This window comes from Bombus fervidus, chromosome 2, assembly GCF_041682495.2.
Source record: "Bombus fervidus isolate BK054 chromosome 2, iyBomFerv1, whole genome shotgun sequence".
Classification (NCBI taxonomy): domain Eukaryota; kingdom Metazoa; phylum Arthropoda; class Insecta; order Hymenoptera; family Apidae; genus Bombus; species Bombus fervidus.
The window spans coordinates 9,490,123-9,507,871 of NC_091518.1; the positions used below are offsets into that span (position 1 = coordinate 9,490,123).

The window sequence follows — 17,749 nt, forward strand, 5'->3', positions numbered from 1 at the left end:
TATGTTGTTTATTAGTATATGGATTTTCGAAATTTTATACCAGTATTATAAAGTTATTGGTATCCTATGTTAAATAATCTGATAATAGATCTGATGATAGATCTGATAATAGATAGATGATATAACAACAGATAAACGTTAATGATTGTATCCATACTTAATAACGAAATCTTAATAGATTCCTTTTGTGAAAATATTTTTAGTAGTACACAGGATGTATTGCAATTTGACGTAAAAAATGCCTATCCTCTTATATACAGCATATCTAGTTCAAGTATATACCTAAATCTAATCCAAATTTATAAGACTCTAAATATGTTAACACACAAAACACAAATCTATTCAATCAGTAACTCCAAGTCAATTCCAACTAACTCAAACTAGGCATACTCTCCATAATATTCGACTTCCATTATTCCTTGTTAAAAGTTTCAAATAATCTATCCTAAACCTCCATTTCTGAACCTTGTAAAACAAGTCGTTATCCAAGTTCGGTATCCACCAAGTGAAACACTTTCTTCACAGAAACTTCACTATGTAAGAATAAGAAAAATCTAACCCGTATTTCTGAGCTATTACTGAGTCGGTGAGATTCCTTTAGGCCTAAGCAGCCGTCGAATATCGTCTGTGAGGGTCGGTGGACGAAGCAACAGCGGCGACAAAGGAGTGAAGAGGCGCGGAAGGACGCCGCCGCTGCGTTGTCGTTTCGTCGTGGCGGCTCGGCTACTACTAGACTAGAGTCGCACAGCGCCAATCCGCTCTGCGCGCGTTAGTAAAGCGTACGTGAGCATTTCTTTGCGAGTCTTTCTCCCCACTCGTTCGCACGAGCCACTCCTCCAGTCCTCTCCCTTCAATATCTTCTTATTTTTACAGGTTTTTTGTGTATTTACCTGCACACGTGAATACACTCGATGATGCGGGAACCTCTATGATACAGCAAGAATGTAATATAGGTTAAGCATCAAAGTTGATATGCTTCAACGTCAAGACGAGTAAATTGGTACAAACATGAGAGAATAATTCAAAGTTATATATGTGCCTACATATAATATGTATATTGAATCAGTTAATAATTTTGTTATTAGTTTGAAATTAATGCCACGCTATAAATCAATATACACTTCTGGTAATTTTTTTTACTTAGAGAAATTTTTGATGAAGAATTCTAAACTAATTTCTTTTTCAAATTCTTAGGTTTTATAGAAAACTTTATTTATATTATTATATTAAACTTTTATCCAACTGCTGGCTTCCACTATAATTAGTGTCAGTGCATCAATCGGTAATGTTAATTGATATTAAAGATCTTGTTATATTATGAAAGTTACTATAATACTACAGGCGAATAAAAGGAAAAAATGAAACTGATTGATAAGTAAGTCTATTAAGGTTATTTGGTCAGAGTGACAGTGGATATTATGTCTATAGCTCTTAATTATAAAAACGATTCTATTATTTCAGATGGTATAGTTGAATTAATTAATAATTGTTGTTTGGGAGTACCGAATGAGGAAACATAAGTAGATGCAACATGTTGGTAGTGAGTAAAAAGACAAATGACACATCGTTTGGTGATGTATATGAGCAGTCATTAATACAATTATTGAAATGACTCAACCTCATATAATTTTTTTCAACAATACGACTAGGCCAACGTTCTGTAGTCCATGAAACAACACTGATTGGTTACCCAGCGAAGTTGTGAAGTTTTTGATATGCCGCATGTCGAAAAGGGAAAGATGCTTTTCGAAGAGGGAATCTCATCTCGTTATATCGTGGCAGCGATTCCAAACGAAACACGTCTCTGTTCATATTTTCAACTCCTGTTTCTTTCTGTCATAGGTTAATGTCAGGTTTCACACACCTAAACCTTACTAGAGAAATGCTTTTTAGAATTGAGGAAAACCTTATCAAAATATGTCCTATAGTTCTTGAGATTAGCTCGAACTCTGAATATACAGAAGCTTGCCGAGTACTTCATTTTATACTATGTCTAGATTGAATATAAAAGAATGTTTATTATATACATGAAGTGTACATGAAGAGAAAAGCACTTCTGTTTGCATCCAAAACACGGTTTTAAGTAATTGCTTCTTAACTTGCTGTGCTGCATTTTTCTTTTTGTAGCGCACAATTTCAAGGAAACCGTCGCTGTATAATTGGTCGCTTTGTATCTTATATCTGTCCACTTTAATAGTTTTTTCTGCGCGATGAGATGCGCTATAGGGGACAGTGTGTCCTTGCGTAGCAACGCTGTTGTGTTATAGTTTCCCCCTTGCTCTTTGAGATCTCAAGCATAGTGAACCGTAGTTCCTGGTTTTGTCCACTAAATCGTGCACTACCGACGCTTAAGCTCTGAAAGCCCCTCTTTTGACGCTAGAGGGATTCTACTTGTTACTGGGAATCCTTCTGTATCCCCTTGGGGATATGTATTGCGCTCTGTCGAGATGACGGAAATTGAGGAAACAAAATCCGGTAATAAAAACAGACTTTTCAAGTGTGTTATCTATTATCCAGTCTTCTACTTTATGACTGCAAATTTATTATTTAGTTACAGATAAAAATAATTTCATAAAAGGATACGTATGTAAGGATAGCAACTCTAAGAATTAGTTATAAAATGATCGAAGATAGAAAATAAGTACCTAAGTTCGACGTTCTTAATACGGTATTTATTCCATCTTAATTCTCTTCTAACTTTTATCCAACTTCAGTAATTCTGCTACTTTGTATCAAACGTTTATCAAACAAGCTAAGATTCCAATTTCCTTGTTTTCAGAACTACAATTCCCTTTAGATCTTGCAGTTAAGATCACAGGACGATCATTCAACCGCAATTTCGCAGGATACGCTTCCAAAGCTGTATTTTATACCAGGATGGAAACGCGATATTTGGAAATGCGGCGTAATGTGATGTTTATCGACAGCGTGGTCGCGCGCGTATTCCCCATTAACATTCCGCACAAAATCCGTAGGTAGATAAGTGGAATGCCCTGTACAGAGACGCGTTTGCATACACGCCGGTGTATATCTAGATGCTACATGCATCTGCGCCCGTCCGTTGAACGTGCATGCACGCGAGTTTAACGAGCGCGGCTGAGGTTGGCGCCAAACGGCGATCCTAACATCGACCAACCGATTCGTGATCTCTGCCTTCTACGATAATCCTCTGCGATGGCATACTGTTGTCCGCTGCGAAAACGTGATCGAGCATGATCGAGCCTCGTGCTTACAGCCTATCCTAATAGATATCATAATGAACGTACAAAGTCGGGCAAATACTGGCGTTGCATAGGTCTGGAGAATGGGAATATTGTGATAGTATATTAGTACAGAATTATACATCATTTCTTTTATAGGAAATATTTTTGATAGCTGCAAGTGTTAATTATTAATATGGAAAGTATTTTTAAGGTCTAAAGAAAATTTCTATCGTTGGTACTGAAAATGATTTACATATATCTGAAATTTTGAGAAAATCTGGCTATTATTAAATACAGAAGTGACAGTAGAGAGAAGGAAACGGTACGTGTAAGGGGCCACGAGACTATTTTTCATTCATGAATGAAGCGATGCGAACGTAAAAGTACTTTATCCATCATATTCGTTATCAAGAACATGGCAATGCATAGAGTATTTTTACCACAGAATTTCCAGCCCTGAGAGTATCTTACAATCCCTAGGTAACTCTAAAAATTCATTTTAATTTCCTGAAAAACTAAATTCTACTAAAGTCCATAACATAAAATTCTTTTAAAATTCAATTCAATGTGTTTCAGCGCGTATCACGAATGGCTCTTTCGAAGCTTATAATTATTAGACACAGAACAAATATGACTCCTTGAATAACGCTCACTGAATAATTTTGATAAGCCTATATATGCATAGATAGGGCAAGCAACGCTTTGTGAGAATGCGTTCTAATCGTAAATGCGTTCAGCAACCGGTGACCCAGAATGTTAATACTTTCTCCTTCCTTAAGTATTCTTTTGTTCTCCGTTCAAATGCACCTGTATTGTTCCCGCAACACACAACCGTTCCGTGACAAAGCGATAATGGATCACGAAGGTAATAACCCCGCTTTTTTTTTCCCTTTACGTTCTACTCTCAAATTCGTTCGATGGATAGAACCAGGCATCTATGAAATATTTTTATGACAGGTTCCAATACAGTGTTCAGAGGAGAATACTACTGACATAAGTAAACACGTACGAACAGCCGCTGGTGGACCATCGAATTAAACTCCGAAAATAAAACGATACGTGGCTACGTAGACTGGAAGAGAAAATTTTTTTCTCTTCCTATTTCTTTTTATAGCTATTCGAAACGTAACATGTTCAAAATGGAAATATAATAGTGATCAATCAGCTACGTCAGAATTAAAATGATTGATGCGATGGATATTTAAAGTCGTGAGTGGCAAATAATACTTTTTTTGGAATATGTTCATCGATAGAAAATTTTGATATTATATAATTTTATGTATATTAGTGTTATTAATAGATAGTATAATTCAATAATGCTACAATGTTATCAATGATAGTATAAGATACTTAAAGCTTTTTAGAATCTTGGTAAGTATAGAATTTTATGCCTATGATAGGCTTTCAGTCTTTAAACTTCAACATTTATCAAAATTTGAAAATTTCAAATATAGATATAGGTATAATGAATGTAGATATAGTTCGAGTATAGATAGATACAATATTCATGAAGTCTAACTTCAATAATGTTTGAAATGAAAAGATTATGTCCATTTAAAAATAGTAAAGTTACACAGTTTAAGGAACCTGTTACAATTATTATAAAAAAATTAATTATTAAATAGCTGATAGTACAGATAACAAAAGAATTTGTTTAGAATTCCAATAAGACGAAATGGTGTTCCAAATAAGATTTTTAATTAGAGATACAGTACTCGCGTGTACGAAGCTCGTTCTAAGCTAAATAGCGAAACGTAATTAAAAAAAAAATTATGCTAGTGGTAATGATACATTAGAATTGCTATTTCATTACAATAAGGAACCTTGAGCCGTGATGGTTAAGTATGGAAACTAGAACGATCGTTTCTTTTTTTTCTTTGGTAAGACTAACTTCAATAATCCCTTGATTTACTGCATCTTATAATCTTGTTAGTTAATTAGTATTTTCTTATTTACAGCATGTATAGAGAAACAAATTACGTAAACTTACGTAGAGATAACAGGATATGAAGTGTGACAGGATTATCTTATCGAATGAAAATATAAATTTGTTCAGCGAAGAAATGATAAAGCTATAATCGTGAAAGCGTATGAAGACGAGAAAGAGATACAATAAAACGCGATTTTCTGAAATGATGTTGGGAAAAAAAGCACGCACGATCGTGCGACCATAATATTACCACACTGTGGAGATTACATTCGAGCAGGCAGACACCAGATTTTCATCGATGTCGTTGCGAAATCTCTAATCGAAGGAAGTCATCATAGACTTGAACCGTGCCGGAAGCCTTGGAACTCGAAACTCTATGAAGTTTCATCAATATAATTTTTTACATATTAACAAAATTTAGTTTTTTACGAAACTTCTAACTTTCTTCATATAAGTTCTAATATTCCTTTTTGACTTACATGACGTTCTTTATGTATTTATAAATATGCATCATATAATTTTTATATGCTTTTAAGTCTTTTTAATAGATATTTTAATTTATCTTAAAACTGTTTTTGCTATATCCTTTGGTATAGGTATTCCTAACTTCATACATTCCATTTATCGGGTCAGTAACTAAGTGATTACGGATTTTGTCATTAGGTGGTATTGAAGATTTGTCAATACTATGATATATTTTTTCTAAAATTTAGAATTCTGAAATCCTGTATATATTTTTAGAAATTCACCTAAACGCCAGAATTCCTAATTATTTATTTAAGAATTCATTAAAAAATTTTTAAAATGCCAATTTCTTCTTTGATGCTACAAAATTTATCTTTGTAAAATTTTCTATCATCAATATACTCCATTAAAAAGAAACTTCCGCTCTGTAAGAATACTTCTACATACATAGATAACGTTATAAATTTAAGCTCTTAGAAATAATACAAAATGAGGTCGTACGAAGTGTCCACCTAGTACCAGTAACTTTGGATTAAATCTATTTTAGGTGGACAACGAAAACTCCTGTGTGCAACTTAAACCTTATCGTCACATAGCCAATCACCTCCTCCTCGTGATATCTTAATTCCACGAAATTAAGATTCGAGTCAAATGCAACGAAGATGACCATCTCAGATTAAAATTTATGCGCGTCTGACTTCTCGCGGACCAGCAGGAGAAAATTCATTGACCTTATTACTGGAATGGTAGTCATTTGCATGCAAGTAAAAGCATGAGTAAAATTACTGATATTTGTCATATACGAAAATATTATATGCTAATCATTCATTGGATTATTAACAACAATTATTAACAACGCGTTCAGTATCGCGTGCTTCTCATGTAATTCAAACTTTTTATTCAAGCTGTTGTTTTCAATGCGTATAACGTAAGTGGTGATGTGAATTACATACGCATATATGCATAGTAAACGCGATATACTAAACACGACATGCATAGTAAAGCAAACTCAGCCTGTAAACATCAAAACTACATATCAACAACTAAGCCATAGATCATATACTAGAAAAATCAAAATCAAAGGTACATGAAAAAATGTATAGCGTAAGGGGAAAAAGACTTTTATGCAAATATTTTTCAAAACATTGCTCAAACCCCCAAAAATGCACTCTTGTGAATATATAAGTTAAACAAAAATTGTGAATCGGTTATTTATCATTATCATAATTCTAATGTCAATATTTTAATTGTATATTCTTACATTTTAATCTTCTTTTTCAAAATGCATAAAGATCTGAAATTTACAGAACTCTATTTATAGCTTACACGAAAATTATCGAAATAGTATCTGGCGATTTATAAAATCATTTGAATAATCATACGCGCTAGCGTATAATTCGTAATCTTGACTGAGGTTTCGAGTCCTTACCTTCCTAGTTTCTATCGATTCGCTCAGATACCCAGGAACATGTAACTGTTGACGATTAATTTGTTTTACAACAGTATGTTGTGAAAGCCAGTAAAACAACTTACTTCGATCCCCCAGAAGCCAGTATCGTTGGAACAATTTCGCGAATTGTCTTGTCGGAAGTGGAGCAGCACGTTTAACGATTAATTTTCATCAAAACGTTACGTGGATCTTAATGGCGACCGTTTATGGTCATTATATCAAAACGATCTAACGATGATTGATACCAGCACCAGTGATGGCAGCTGTATCTGATTTGGACGTTCTTCTAATAAGACCCGACAAAATCATCCTCTTGGACCCGGATAAACAGACTACGTTGGATATTCTCGCATTAATATCAATTTCTTCGATGCCACGATATTCAAAGAAGATAGCCAAAGTCGTCTTATTGATTCTCGTTCCTCTTGCGTTGACATTTCTTGTTGGAGATCAATCCGATTACGCCAATAGTTGGAACAGCTTCTTCTTCACGAGATGTCCTTATAAATCAGTTCTTATGGTTGGTAAATGGTTTGACGTCTGCAAATGAATGGATAATGAATGAAGAAAGCTTGTTAAAAAAGATTTAACAAATGGAACAAAGTTCTTATTATAGTTTTGCACAACAATTAATGACATATTTAATAGGTATAAATAGTTTGTTTGAATGGTAATGGTATTGTCAATATAGTGTATGTTTCTTGCAAGTTATCTCTATCACTTCTCTTAATTAAATAAATTTTCTGCATATCAGGTTGGTAACACTAATTTTCTGCATACCAGTTGAGCTCTTGGGAACAAAAGTAGAACTTAAGGAAGATAGTAGGAAGGAAGACAGAAGAAGAAAAAAGAAAGGAATTAGGTCATTCCTGTTCCAATCCTGAAATCAGCAAGTATAAAGGTACACTATCCACTTTGTGCTTCTCACTTATTCTGCTTTTTCCATCCTTCTTTTTTCTTGAAGTTTCTTTCGTTCTATTATTAATGAGTCACTCTATTTATAATTTAAATTAAATTACTTCTTCTTTGTGTTTTGTCTTTGAACTTTTATCTTTGACTGTAATTCGTTAACCGCATATAAGTATTTACTTCTTCATATATGTTTTTTAGATTGAAAAATGGTTATAATGAGTAACGTGAACGATATTGCTTTGGCGAAATAGGATCCACTATTTTCATTTTCAAAAACTACTACCACTCGATGGTTTACCCATAAAAATCGCTGACGCCCTTGGGTTGATTTGCATGTTTTGCATGATGCTCACGTATTTCACATTTCCCTGCCTATTTTTTGCAAACGTGACGATTTTAATTAACGCTGAGACACTAATGAAGTTTAAATGACCCGTCAATTAATTGCCGACATTTATTATCTTCGGTAATAATATGTACAATTATCTGCAACATGTAGCTTTGAGTATACAGATTTTTAATAAATTTTAATTTTTCATAAAATAAAACGAACACATTTTATGAAAAATTGTTTAAGTAATATTTATAGGAAATATTTAATCAAATGATAGTCAAAAACGCTATGATTCAAAAGCGTCGCTGAGCAACAATCATATAGAATATCGATAATGAAAAAATATCTGTCGATCCTACTATTGTTGCAGATGGTACATTGATGTGTAATTAATTATGCGAATCTATTTCATTTCTTCGTCTTCTTTCATTTGACAGGAAGCCAGAGATTCAAACCTTTCTCTTGAGCCTGCGACGCGTAGCCGATTTCTCTGGTTTCCCTTCTGCCTCACGCGTTTGTTCGTGTTCTTTGCGTTATGAAGTATCGGTGATCTACCACGATGAGCAGAAATAAAATTATCGATAAGAAAACAAAGATGTCTTTCACCGTACCATTTAAACAAGATGGATATAATAAAAAGAAGATATCTTCTTATGTTTAAAATCGTTGTATGACCTTCGTTTTATTGATATTATATTTTATATCTCACTTTTTACATGCTCAATGGTATCGTATTTATAAATGTCATAAGATAATCGTTATTAGTATTATGAAATAAAATTTTATACAAGCATTATTTTTCATCTAATAATAAGATTTTCAAAGATATATCTCTTTTTCCAATATGTTAACCTTTTGTATTAGGAAATTACTATAAAATATACTTATGTATAATTACTTTTAATTACTATCTAAATCCTCTTATACATAAACTTACATTTATAGAAATATTTTTCCTAAATTATATTTACAGCTTTTATTTCATAACACGTAACTTCACAGTACCAAATAAAATACTTTACAAAAATGTTTACTTAAACAATCATATATTTGCAAAGAAATATTCAGGTGCACAGAGTTAATATTCTGTCTTCAACTAGAACATCCTCTCTTTTGTGATTTGACTGTGTTCACCATAAAATTTCTAGTCACAGCTGACGATGCAACAATAACCAACGCTGATCTACGTGTACTGCACCAGTGATACCGTTTGACCAGCAGAATTATCTTTTTTCTTCCTTTTCCTTCGTTCCACAACGATGACCGTGGACTGGTCGGTCGCTTCGAAACCTACGCTATGCTCGATACTTTATTTGATTTCCAAGAATTTTTGTGGACACGAACTTTCACAACGGGAAGCCTGCAAGGAGGATGGATTTATTCATTTACACCCATTCGATGGGGGAATCACGGACGAACCGGCTGTACTACCACAGCGCAACATGTCGAAACGATTCTTCATCGTCTAGGTCCGGTGCAGACGACCGTTATGCAGACATCATTGCGATCTCATAGTGGTGACGTCGTACGATTTCGTTTATGTATATTTTTAACCTCTTAATTTATATACATTGCTATATATATAATATATATGATACATATATGAGATTTTAGAAATTTAGCTATTCAGTTTTGTAGCATTGCTTCAGATACAAAACACGAAAAACAAATACAAAGAACTCTCAATTTAATTGAAATTAAAAGTAGAGGTCAAACTAGAAAGTAAACTCTATCTTCGTTGAATCAGAATTATGATTCATACTCATACATGATACCGATATAAAAAATGTACCGTACTGACCATATAAAGCAAGGAAATATTTACTCATTAATTTAATTTCTTTAAATTGGTATAAGAACTTTATCCATCCATATGCTCGTCGCTATAAGTACTTACAATTAATACTACCATCCTATTCTATTCTGTCCAATTCTACTGCAAACTATCTATGTATTTATGACATTTAAACTGATCAGTTGGAGCAATAAAAATGAAGAATATAATAATAGCCAACAAGCGGCGTTGACGTCTGTTCAATTTCCACTGTTAAACTAATCCTTCGTTTGTTGAGACTCTAACACAAAAATAACAAATCGACTTCATTGGATATAAGAAAAAAAATATTTTCAAGTAGAAAAACTAGTTAGTTTATTAATTACATAACTTCTCACTAGAGAGGAATCTTTACTTATATAATTTAACTACTACAAATTAATTCTACTTGAACCTATGTTAATTCTCGTAAATGTATTTATACGTGATGTAATGTATAGTGAAGAATAACATACTGATGCATTAAATACAAGAGATCTCTGAGTGAACAAGCCATTATTGCCTTCAAGATATTGACAATAGTGATAACAAGCTTATGACTCATTTTTTCTATAACTCCAACTAACAACTGTTTATGAGAATTGTTTCAGTGTCTAATTCAAAATATCACTGTAATAAATGAATATATCCAAATTCGGTTTTGCGGCATAAAACAAGACTCGTGATATTCTTCGAGGATTACATATTCTCGGTGCTCCATACAGTGTCTGGATCTCTTCTATAAGATTCTATTAATAACGCCGGTTTCGCGGATTAAATTGCGATCATAGATACAGAGGAAAAGTGAATATGTATTCTTGCGCGTATCAACGGAGCATTCATTGACCCTGTTTGAAGCATCGAGCCAGACCTAATTTCTGCTCCTCGGATAATTAAGTGAAGATGAAATTTAATTTGTCTGCCCCATTTGATCTGTTGACCAATTCATCATTTTGCTGGCATAAGGTACTGATATTTAATGCAGTAGTCATTTTCTACTATTCCTAAAAATTCTAACGTTACATAACTCAAAAGCTTCGTAATTCCTTCTTTGTTACGTAGGTTCTGTGGACAATCAAGTTGATAGTATGGTTGTCCCATTAACGTGACTTTTGGAAGATATCTTATCTTGCATGTTATCTTTTAAGTGACATTATTTTCTTCCTGTATCTTTTCCCTGCATTGTATTATTCTTAGTATTATCTTCTGTACAGATTCTTTAAAATAAAATCTATGTATTATGTTCTACATATATTTATAGGCAAATTCATATGTAATATCTTGCAAATAATTATAGTTATATATGTTATATATATAGTTAAAGTTTCTCTTCCTTTTTTCTTTAGAAGAAAACGTTTTTCTTTCAATTCTTCTGAATTATTTAATTATTAATTTTACCTTCTGTATGCTTTCTCCTCTTTAGATAAAGTTTATGTATTTGTCTCTGTAAATTATTGTAGTGTTATATACATTTACGACGTTGTCACTTTTTTTCTTTAGAAGAAGGATTTTGTATATACATATGTACTCACGTACTTTGTCCAACACCGACCTTCGTCTGACATCCGAGACCTCTTTTTGTCCTCGCGGCATATATGGAATCCACATGGAGATGTTGTGTATACACTCCTTAGAAGGGCCTTTCTCCATAAAAGACGACGATGCAACCCGGTTTTAAAATAATTACATCCTTTGATAGCTTTTGTACTTGCCGCTTTGCTGATGCATTAACAAACTGAATTAAATACTGCGAGAAAGAATATTTCTGCAGTAGCAATGATTCTAATTTCATTATAAAGTCATATAGTTATAATAAAATATAAACTTTAAGAATAGTCCAAAGTAGACAAATATACATTAAAATGCTACATATTCTTAAATAATTTCTTAATAAGAACTACTTTAAAATATTAAGCAATGACAAATAGTAAAAATTATAAAGTATATGAAACAAAAATACCAATCTCATATATATGTATTAAATTAACTTAGTCCTTAAAAAATTTATCCATTCATTTAATAGAGAATTTTTTCACCTTAACAATCCAAACAAAAAAACGCAAATTTTGCGTCATTGCATGATTCGTCTTATTCTCGGCATTCGCTTTGCAAGCATAACTGTATCCAGCGCGACAAGGAGAGAAGATTCGTGGACGAACGAGTCATTGGTTTACTCGAGCGAAACGTATGCATAATCTCGAAAGGGTCGTGCAAACGATGATACGTCACACAATAGTGTTGCAACGAGAAATTGAACGAATTCTTTCGGCGAAGCGAGCTGGCGTGAAAGGTAAAATACAAATCGATTTCCCGTTTATATGATGCAAACACGTTCTTGCGTAACGTGCACGACAATAGTCCCAATACAAATAGCAATCGCGGTGATTTTGATAAATCATGTTGATTCGACCGAAACCAGCGCTCTTTTACTTGTTTAATGTTTAATCGATCAATATTTTCGTAATTAATCGTAGATAGTGTTTGATCACATGGCCTTAATAACATACGATTGTGTTTCCTTCACTAATAATCTCAAGCAGTATAATTTGTGGAAATATTCTTGGGCATGATCGCATCTGTGTTTCTGTCTGATCAAACTGTTTTATAAAGATCCGAAAGTAGCTGCGAAAGTAGGATAATCCTGTAAGAATAATAATCATTGTATTATAAACTCTCAATTTTTTGTATGATAATTATTGTAAGACACAATAAAAAAATGTTCAAATTCAACTTTTTCAAAAATGAAGCCTGTAACGCAATTTTGTCAATCTTGAGTTTCGTCTTATTTTGAGACACAGAATCTCCCCATAACCTCATTTTTATTATAAATTAGGGGACACCTGATATATGACTTCTATTAATTCTGTTATAAAATAGAATTGACATTATAACAGAAATTAATTTTCTACTAATATATTATAATAATATACTTAATTAAATCTGGCTAATTTACTCTGATGTATAAATTACAGAATAACATGACATAATTTAAGGAAATATATGTCCTAGAGGAACTATATCAGAAAAAAAGCAAAAGGTTAAAACCTCTTTATAATAATGACGTTCGTTCGAGCGGGGCAACAGATTTACTTACCCTCGTACGAAAGGAAATAAACACGTTAAAAAAGCTAAAAAGTTTCCGTCTCGGTATTAAAAGCCTGTTTTTAGGCGGCAGAACGGATTCATCCGTCACGGCTGTGAGACTTCCGTTCTTTGTTTGCAGTCTCTATTTCAGCATCTTTAAACAGTCACAAAGAACGACTTTAGTTATCGAACACAGCGGGCCAGGCATTTATCACGAAATTACATTTGCTTTTTCTCCTTCGATAACGAGTATCACGCCGCGCAGAATAAAAAAAAAACGCCATCTGGTTAACTCTTTCGTAGACGGTGAGAATTATTTTTCCCACTAATTAAAACGTATGGGTAATATGAAAATGCATAATCCACCTTTCTGATGAACGTAAAAAATAAAAGATTTGATTAAAGTTGAAGTTAAACTGAAGTTTGACTCAAATGCTACTTTACTGCACCACTCCCATTTATAATAATTACAGCAAAAAAGAATTAATTTGATTAGAATGAACATACAATGGCGAACTTATTATACCTAGTAGGAAAATATTTATTAGTAAATTCAATAATTACTAAATAAATGATTACGTACTAACTAAAATTACTAACTAAATTACGTTGAAAATTTTAATATAAATTTGTGCGTATTTATATGTTCGCTACTGTATACATATTTGTATTTAAAATTCTACTTTTTCATAAGAATTTAAATAATACTCACGAAAGGGTTAATACAAAAGGTAACAAATGAATAAATCTAGTTATAAGTAAATAAATATAGTACTCCAGATGTACGTTTCTTGTCACTAAGGGGCTCTACCATAATAAAACAAAGTTTACATTCTATTGTGAGACACTCGGTCGATTTCTAACAGTACAAGTTAATCCGTGATCGTGACAACAATAATACATCAATTCAAAAATGGGATGATGTTAGTGTAGTCGTTGTAATTCACGTGTGGAACAATACGAATTCGGAAACGTTAAATTTAGGCTTCCTGTAGACACAGTAAATCGAACAAGGTTAATGGTTCACTTCCTCTGTCGATCATGTAATTATAATGGTAATCATAGTGAATTAGGACGTTCGACAATGTTGATTGATATTGCTAGATCATCCAGTGAAGAAAGAAGAAAAGATTCTTCGGTGGGTCATTAAAGAATGAGGTTAATTCGTCGATTTCTTCGCAATCTTGTATATGTATACATACATAAATATGTATATGTGAATCCTATTATTAAGATGATCGTTTGTCTAAGTTGCCAAGGACTTTATTTAAATCTAATATCTATCTTTGCTTGTTGCAAGTTGGATCTTATATGCTCAGTCATATAAGTAGCAATACACATTTGTATGATAACTGGACAATTTAGAAATCTAGAAAGAGAAGATAAGTGCAAGATTGGAAACATCAAGTTTAAAAAATACATCTTTAATAGATGTTTGAAAAAAGACTGGAATTTTCAGTAAATTTTAAATAAAATACCATGGTTAAGGATTACAACTATCTTCACCAATATTTAAAATGCATTAATATTAAATAATATATGTAAATGAGTATAACAAATAGTGAAATAAAATAAACTGAAATTAATAATCATTTATAGTAATCTATAAGGTAATTGAAATATTTACACATTAAAAATCGTATCCTGTGTAATGATAATATGTACAACAGTATATCAAATAATGAAATAAACTTAATCAAAATTAATAATCATTAGATAAACGGACTTATAAAAAGTAATTTGAATGTTTACACACATCTTTTTACTAATAAGAAGAGATAAAAATCGCATCCAATGTAACAATGACAACTGAGTATTTCACGCACGATTGAATCAGCAAATGATATTCTCGGTAAAGTTGCTCGACTATCCTGGAGCACATTACATAAATATATCATTTAACAATGTGCATAAATTCATACCGGCAGAGGCAAATGAAACAGAAATTTCTTCTTTACCGTGAAACGCACCCCATAAACCATCATTAACGGTTCAATAAATGCCTCGATAAATGGCGAAGGTTGAAGCCAGACTCTGTTGCATTCCGCTTTGAATACGCTCATAAATATCCAGTTCATTCTCTGCGTGGCTTGAAATTATGCGCATAAGCGTCATTTTGGTATTTTTAAAACATGGATCGAGATATTGGCACTAAAATTTAATTTGAACAAATTACAATAGAGTTTAAAACAAAAGTTTAAGGCAGAAACAATTACATAGTTTAAACGAAAAAATGAGCAAGTTCTTTCAAACGGATTAAATGTTAATGTATTCTGAAATTTGTTTTGCATTATAGTAGGTACTTCAGACATATCTGGCCTATACGTATGGCCTGTATGTATTTTACCTATTGCAAAAGTATGTCGATATCATAAATTTTTTAATAGTTATAACAAATTTCACTTGTTTCTATTAGTAGCTAATTATAAAAGAAAATAAATTACAAATATGCTATAGTAAAGTTACAATATTTGTACTTGTAAACCTATTATTAGTAAAGGTTTAAAAATGTATTTCGAAATTTTTTGCCTAACGCCTTTGTGACCTTTACAAGCGACTGATATAACACCGTAATGCCACACCATAAAATCGTGATCGTGATTGACATCGAATCGTCGCATCATCGTTATGTAAAACTAAGTAGTTTAGATCGTACGCACCTCTTGCAGGACAAGCCAATAGCGTGCACGTGATAAAAATCCTGAAGCATGCTTAATTCCGACTAACTCGACCGATAAACGTTATTCAAAGAAGTATTATTCACGGAAATAATCTTGCTAGAATACATGTAATTAGAAACAAAACGATGGCTATAATTAGACACATGAGGAATTAATGTTTAACATATTATGAAAATACGTAACAAATACATATACTTTGATAAACCTCCTCGTCGATAATGTATGGATAGGTAATATGAAAAATCTTTATGAACTCTCGAAATAAAAAATTTGTAATAATTGTCATGATTAACCTGTGAATGTTTATGTTAGTTCGTATTTTTATGAATACAACTAAGGAAATGAAAACTAAATACATATGTACATATATATATAGATATAGATATGTACTTCAACTTCTACTGTGCATATTCTCTGTACTTTTATTATATGTATTTTATGTACTACTGTACACTACTGTACTATATGGACTATACACTACTGCAGCAGGTATGTATGTAAAAAAACATTTCAAAGTTAAAATCAATTAGTAAAATAAACTATATTATTTTATCTTCCAAAAATTTATTTTTAGAAAGAAAAAAGAAATGAATTTAGAAACCAAATATATTTACCACTATCCTCTAATGTAACTATTAGAGAAATAAAATAGAAGAGATTGATCAAGAAAAGAAGCTTAGTCAATAATAGTTGTTATCAAACATCATGCGACTCGTTAGTGACATCGTCACGTTTTCTGAGTGCACGAATAACTTTGTGTCCTATGCATGGATAGCATACATTGCAGGTGAACCTTCTAGAGCTGAACGCACGCAAACACGTTTGTATGTACTTTAGGTTACGAGCCTAGATGGGGAGAAGTCACAGAAATAGCTTGTGATTCAATATTTAGGCAGCACTGATCTGCCACAGCACATTTAGCACAAATAATCACGTGGGATCCTATCCAGTCCTTCCAATTAAAAATCGATAATCTGATGCTTGATAAGAGCAGTTTGACACCCATTTACTCGTTATACCACATTTATTTTCACTAACGACGAGATTGTGAAAGTTTTTGCATAGAATGGATAGAAACTCAATTGCAGTAGTTGTGTGAAAGATGGATGATAACAAAATTACTCAATTAAATAATAGATTTTACATTTTTAAGATGGACCTTTACAAAGCTACTATTAATGCATTCGTAAAGTATACCATGAGATATAATATATATAATTAAATCATGTTAAATATGGTAGGATGAAATTAATAACGATTATTTCAAATAGCGAGTATTGCGAGAATATGAAGAAAATATAGTAATAGCGAGAGTATGTAACAAAAAAGTGATAGAGATTACAGATGATTATGACGTTATTCACGTGAAGGTTAAGCACTTAAAGGCTCATAGGAGTCATGTGGAATAAATTCAAAGTTGTAGAAGAAACTGAGAATTAATATGTGTCCTCAAATTAGATCAGCAAGTTTGAGGTTTTTAAAATTTCAAAATTGGTGTCAAGAAACTGCAAATTAAAGATCTGCAGCGTGCTCTTTTCAAATAAATCTAGATGACGCCTACGAGTTTGGATTAACTTACTGCCAGTTTGCAACTCTTAGTTTCAAGTTAGTATAACTCTGAATTGATTTTAGATTTTTTCTGCTAATTTCAAATCTAAATTTCACCATTTTAGGGCGAGCTTACATGGTTTGTACGACTCTGTAATCTACAATTACGAGATTCAACTAACTCTTAAATAAGGTGATCCATATATTTGAAATATGCAACTGCAATCGAGTTTCATAATTCTGGTGCTTCTTAAGATCCTACAAATTTGTTCGCTTATACTTAGCAAATAAAGGAAAGGTTAAAGGAGATTGATATAAAATTGATTCCG

The 17,749-nt window shown here is 32.4% G+C and overlaps 3 long non-coding RNA genes across 4 annotated transcripts; 2 read left to right on the forward strand and 1 right to left on the reverse strand.

The window, feature by feature from the left end:
• Nucleotides 1–1,026: 1,026 nt before the first annotated feature.
• LOC139998074 (uncharacterized) lies at nt 1,027–1,599 on the forward strand. The gene is made up of 3 exons (XR_011803180.1): nt 1,027–1,126; nt 1,195–1,389; nt 1,462–1,599. It is a non-coding gene; the product is annotated as an uncharacterized lncRNA (long non-coding RNA).
• A 438-nt stretch (nt 1,600–2,037) lies between these two features.
• Nucleotides 2,038–3,677, forward strand: LOC139994765 (uncharacterized). 2 transcript variants are annotated; one of them, XR_011801718.1, is made up of 4 exons: nt 2,038–2,475; nt 2,552–2,668; nt 2,780–2,905; nt 2,976–3,677. It is a non-coding gene; the product is annotated as an uncharacterized lncRNA (long non-coding RNA). The 2 variants fall into 2 exon arrangements; XR_011801717.1 differs by having other exon boundaries at nt 2,780–3,677.
• Nucleotides 3,678–9,200: 5,523 nt separating this feature from the next.
• LOC139997855 (uncharacterized) lies at nt 9,201–13,520 on the reverse strand. The gene is made up of 4 exons (XR_011803128.1): nt 13,202–13,520; nt 12,144–12,748; nt 11,644–11,872; nt 9,201–11,551 (listed from the first exon to the last, which is right to left on the reverse strand). It is a non-coding gene; the product is annotated as an uncharacterized lncRNA (long non-coding RNA).
• Nucleotides 13,521–17,749: the final 4,229 nt, after the last annotated feature.